At 44.9% G+C, this 6,000-nt stretch overlaps 1 long non-coding RNA gene across 2 annotated transcripts in view; it reads right to left on the bottom strand.

Moving 5' to 3' along the window:
- Nucleotides 1–1,009: 1,009 nt before the first annotated feature.
- Nucleotides 1,010–6,000, bottom strand: part of LOC132812593 (uncharacterized) — a 28,189-nt gene continuing 23,198 nt past the window's right edge. Inside the window, exon 4 of one of the 2 annotated variants that reach the window (XR_009643723.1) lies at nucleotides 1,010–1,089. This is a non-coding gene — a long non-coding RNA (uncharacterized LOC132812593). Of the gene's footprint in view, nucleotides 1,090–5,369; nucleotides 5,459–6,000 lie in introns of those variants that run through there. The other variant, XR_009643722.1, reaches the window with a different exon arrangement.

The following is a 6,000-nucleotide window of genomic DNA, read 5'->3' as shown; positions in this document are numbered from 1 at the left end:
TTTGCCGTCATTGGCCAGCACTTTGTTACATACGTTGTAGATATTTGTAACATTGCCCTAAATATTTCCCTTGGGAAGAGGAGGCCACGGGGTGACCCTAAGAATGGTGAATAACCAAGGGTAGGTGAGTCCAAAACTACAGGTTATAATCAGGAGGTGAGAGAGCAAGGATTTAAAGAGGGAGCTGAGGGGGAAGGTTATCCACAGAGGATGGTGCATAGACGGAACAGGCTGCCTCAGGTACATGGGAGAAACAAGAACAATTACAGCTTGAAAAAGACATCTGGGAGGTACATTGAGAGGAGAAGGTTTGAAGAGATAAGGGCCAAATGCAGGCAAATGAGACTTATTTAGTTTAGGAAACATGGGCAGTATTGAGGAGTTGGACCACAGGTTCTGTTTCCGTGCTGCATCACTCTGTATCCAGTTAAAGAGGATTAGTGTACCAAAATAAGGCATGTTGTAGACACTGAAGCAATTTACAGCGATAGGGATGGTATTCTGGAATGCAGTACATCTCAAATATGTGGAGGGATAATCGGGAATGGAGCAGGTTACAGGGACAACTACTGTTATAGGAGTTAAAAATGACTGAAGACACTGGTGCACAAGCCATGCCATAGGTACAGTGTTGCAGAGTAGTGAGTCTTAGTAGAGTGTTGGAGGGAGAACACAGAACAGAAAGATCCCAGGAGGCATTCACAACATCTCGTCGGAGGCCTACTCTCCCCTCTGTTGACCTGATGCTCACTAAGACAGCACAGGCCTGGATTGATAACTCTGAACTTCCCATGCTGTCTCAGTGCAACATAAGTTAAAGTAGACGTGGTGACTGAGCATGGGGTGTGTCTATACTGTGCTCCCCATCCAGCACTGTATCTATATCATGTATTGTTAGCCAATGTTTGCAGCCCTCCCATTGCTCCCTGCTCTGTGCACTGTGAGTGATCTTACCTCACTGCAGGATTTATTAAAGGCTCCAGATCTCCCTGCCCTTTGTCTCTCTGGCTGACCAACCATCTTCAATGAGGTGATGGATGAGACGCACAGCAGTTGGGAAGTCTATTGAGTCAGGAACTTCCCGAGTACCTACAGGAGACAGAGAAATGGACAGAATGGGAAATTAGACTGATTCAGTGAGGGTTATACATGGAGAATGGAAATGAGCCCCACAGACATCTGGGAAATCCCAAGCTCCACCCCTGGCCTGTGCTGTTGCGTCTCTCTGGAGTGGAGAATTCTGTTGGCCCAGGATCTGGAGTAGCTGCAAGAGTGAGAGACACTGACAGAGGCAGCAATTAGACCCACACAGTGAGGGATACCACATGGAGAGAGACTAAGTGATATCACCGGAGTGCTGGAAGGCTTCAGGATCACACAGTCATGTTGGAAGAATGGGTTTAGCTTCATGTATCAGTGCTCAGGGATGAGCAACCAGTGAGCAGGTGAAGTGATGGCCTAGTAACATAATTGTTAACGCATTTGTACAAAACCTCAGCTAATGTTCAGGGGAGGCAGGTTTGAATCCCATCATAAGATATGGTGGAATTTAAAATCAATAATTTTAAAAATAGCAATTAACAATCCATAAATAAATATGAAACCATTGCTGATGTACAAAAATCATAATCCCTTAGATTAGATTCCCTCCAGTGTGGAAACAGGCCTTTCGACCCAACCAGTCCACGCCATCCCTCCGAAGAGTAACCCACTAATACCCATCTCCCTCGACCTAATACACCTAACATTATGGGCAATTTAGCATGGCCAATTCGCCTGACCTGCACGGCTTTGGACTGTGGGAGGAAACCGGAGCATCCGGAGGCAATTCACGCAGACACAGGGAGAATGTGCAAACTCCGCACAGTCGCCCAGGGCTGGAATCGAACCTGGGACCCTGGTGCTGTGAGGAAGGAGTGCTAATCACTGAGCCATCCCGTGGCGCCCACTTGTCCTTTCGACAACGAGATCTGATCATCCTGACGTGGTCTGCACGACATCCCCACAGCAAAGTGTTTGCCTCTCAATTACTCTCTGAAATGGTCGAGCAAGCTATTCAGTTCATGGGCAGCTCGGGATAGGCAATAAAGGCTGGTCAGCCAGAGACACCCACATCCCAGACCTGATTTATATAAAAAATCCAAGAGGATGGTCCCCCTGGAACCGTGCTGGGACCAATGTCCTGGCCAATCATGTCAGTAGGTTTATGGACAGGGCTTTAAACTGACAGAGAGGATGCAGGACAGGGTTCAGGTGAAAGGAGCTTTCCAAATACAAAGAGAAAAGGTGAAGCATCGGAACAGCATGGGGATGTGGCTGAAGGCAACAGAAAGGAACAGGATGGGACAGAGTTTAACTAAAACTGTACATCAGTGAGTAGGTTTGTGATAAGAAATTGTGGGAAAGACTAAATTATGGTTTTGTTTGAATGGACGAAGTCTAATCAACAAGGCAGATGGATTTGTGACACAGAGATAAAAGAGATTTAGACACCAGAGAGATGTGGTTACAGGGTGAACAAAAGGTGACATAAATATTCAATGGCTCACAACCTTGCGGAAACTCAGGCAAAGTGGGTAACGCTAACAATAATTGAGAACAAAGGCATTACAGAGAAAGCATTTGGCCACAGATCATGAAGTAGAGTCAGTCTGAATGGAAATTCTGGCTACTACTTGCCAAGGACACACGCAGCAGAGCAGTTTTAGCCACCAAACAGCATTTCCTTGCTCATCACTGCATTAAATAGGAACTCATTGGAATTTTTTTAACAAACACATTGTGATAATTTTGGGAAACATCAATATTCACAAAATGTGTGACAGTCACACCGACAACAGTGATATTGGAAATGGAGTTCAGATAATTAGTTTTCACTGTTTCTTAGAATAACACATTGTGCAACTGGCTAGGGACATAACTATCTCAGAGTGACCATTGTGTGATGAAACTTAGTGAATGAGTAATGTCACCTGGAGAGATCCTCAGGGAAATTGTGATAAAGTGCAGTTTAAAGAAATATAAAGTTTTAAAGTGAGTCACAGAAAGGACCAACTACAACTAGAAACAAAAATAACCAATAACATGAGTTTGAGAGAGGAACTGACCAAGGTAAATAGGCTAAACAGACTGAAATATGTGCCTGTAAATGAGCAGTGGAAAACATTTGAAAGAGCAGTGTAAAACACTCAACAAAAGGTCATTCCCTTGAAACAGACAAATCCTCAGCAAGAAATTCCCATCGGTCCCTCACTCAAGTAAAAAGGATCATATTAGATTATCAGGCTTAGAGGATCACCAATAAGTATTTAAAATCCTGAAGTGAGAGAATGTTTTAGGAGTTAGTTTTAAAGGGATTGCAAAGGGTCTGCTCGCAGGAGGAGGTCAGATGGAAGACGGAATAATTGTCAAGGTTTTATGTCACAAAAGGAACCGGGAGAGCTGAATGTGCTGGAGGTGGTGAGAGTGTTACACAGAGTGGTCAGGGTCTGAACGGTGTTACAAAGCCAGTACAGATTGCTGCAGCGGGAGGGGTTTGCAGAGGTAGGGAGGGACATAGGTATTTTTATTTATTCATTCATGGGATGAGGATGTCACTGATTGGACAAACATTCTTTGCCCCACTGCTAATTACCCAGAGTATAGCACAGAGTCAGCCATATTGCTGTGGGTCTGGTGTCCCGTGCAGGCCAGACCAGGTTAGAATGTCAGATGTTCTTCTCTAAAGGACGTAAGTGAACCAGATGTGTACTTCCTACTGGTCAACAATGCTTTTATGTACAGCCACAACATGACATCCCAACTCCTACTCTCAATGCTCTGCCCAAAGAAGGTAACCATCCCAAAGGCCTGCTCCACCAACCTGTCTACTTGTGACACCACTTACAAAGAACAGTCTACCTGCATCCCTGGGTCTCTGACTGACAACACTACTCAGGGCCCGAACATTAGCAGTACAAGTCCCACCCTGGTTTGTTTCACCAAAATGGATCACTTCACATTTATCGAGTTAAACTCCATCTGCTATTCTTCAGCCCACCGTCCCAGCAGTACTGTTCATCCTGTTGTATCTTGGATAAATTTCTTCACTATCCATATTATCAATTTCAGTGTCACTCAAAAAAACGTACTTACCACAAAACCGATATTCCCATTCAAACCATTTATCCAAATGACAAACAACAGGGGACCCACTTCACCGCTAGTCACATGTCTCCAGTCAGAAAAACAACATGCCTCCCATTGCCCTCTGTCTCCCACCATCAAGCCCAATTTTGTATCCAGTTGACTAGCTCCTCCTGAATAGCATATCATTTTACATTGATCTGAGCTTATCACCTAGTTTACCAAACAGAACACAGAACACAGAACAGTTCAGCCCAAGACCTTTCGGCCATGATGTCATGCCCATCTTTGACCCAACTGTAAGATCAAACTAACTTACATAACCTTCATTCTACTATCATCCATGTGCCTATTCAAGAGTCTGTTAAAATATCCCGTTCTACCCACCCACCACTCTCTGTGTAAAGGACCTACATCTGAAATCTCCCCTTACCCATCCTCCAATCGCCTTACAATCATGCCCCCTGGTACCATGTATGCCATGGGATAAAGAGGTCTCTCACTGTTCACTCTCTCTTTGCCTCACACCACCTTGTTCACTTCTACCAAATCACACCACACTCTTCTTCACTCCAATGAGAAAAGCCTTAGCTCCCTCGACCTTTCTTCATAAGACATGCCCTCCAGTACAGGCAGCATACTGGTAAATCTCCTCTTTACCCTCTCTCAAGCATCCACATCTTTCCTGTAATGAAGGGATCAAAACTGAACACAATATTCTAATTGGGATCTAAACAGGGCTGGATAGAGCTGCAGCATAACCTCATGGCTATAAAACTCAATCCTCCAGCTAATGAAAGCCAATGCAACATATTCTTTCTTAACAACACTATCAGCTTGGTGGCAAATTTGATGGATCTCTGGTCATGAAATCCAAGATCCATCTGTTGCTCCACACTATCCAGTATTCTGCCTTTATCCCTGTATTCTGCATTCAAGTCTCACCTTCCAAAATGCATCACTTCACACTTTTCCAGGTTTGACTTTATCTGCCACTTCTCAGCCCAGCTCTACATCCTGTCAATGTCCCATTGCAACCTCTAGCAGACATCCACACTATTCACCACTCCACCAACCTTCGTCTCATTGGCAAACTTACTAACCCACTCTTCCACTCTCAAATCCAAGTCATTCATAAACTCACCAAGAGCAGAGGTCCTGTAACCTCTCCGTGCAGAAAACCACTGGTCACCGAGCTCCAGGCTGAATGCTTTCCATCTGGCATCACCCTCTGTCTTCTATGGGCCAGGAATTCTGTATCCAGACAGACAGGTTTCCATGTATCCCATGCTCTGTACTTTCTCAATGAGCCGTAAATGGGTTTTGTCACATTCTCAAAGGATTCAATAAAATTTGTGAGTCATGACCTGTCCCTAACAAAGCCATGATGACTTTCTCTAATCAAACTATGGTTTTCCAAGGAATCATAAAGCCTGTATCTCAGAGTCTTCAATAATTTGGACATCACAGACAGAAGACTGACAGGTCTGTGATTCGCAGGATTATCTCTATTCCCTTTCTTGAACAACGCATGGCTGATTCACCTAACCTGCACATCTTTGGGCTGTGTGTGGAAACCGGAGCACGCGGAGGAAACCCACGCAGACATGGAGAGAATGTGCAAACTCCACACAGACAGTCACCTGACGCTGGAATTGTGATCGCGCCCCTAGTGCTGTGAGGCAGCAGTGCTAACCACTGAGCCACCGTGCTGCCCCATGTAACTCTCTAGAGCCCTCCTTCTGATCCTTGGTTCCTCAACCTTAAGTCAGCTTCCTTCTTCCTCTTGACTAGATGTTCTACATCCCTTGGAACCTTGTCAAATGCTTTGCTGAAGTCCATGTAGACAATGCTTGACTGCTCTGCCTTCATCTA

Source organism: Hemiscyllium ocellatum, unplaced genomic scaffold (assembly GCF_020745735.1).
Source record: "Hemiscyllium ocellatum isolate sHemOce1 unplaced genomic scaffold, sHemOce1.pat.X.cur. scaffold_2844_pat_ctg1, whole genome shotgun sequence".
In the NCBI taxonomy this organism is placed as follows: domain Eukaryota; kingdom Metazoa; phylum Chordata; class Chondrichthyes; order Orectolobiformes; family Hemiscylliidae; genus Hemiscyllium; species Hemiscyllium ocellatum.
Note: the sequence above shows the minus strand (reverse complement) of the source record. Positions and strands in the feature narration are given on the sequence as shown.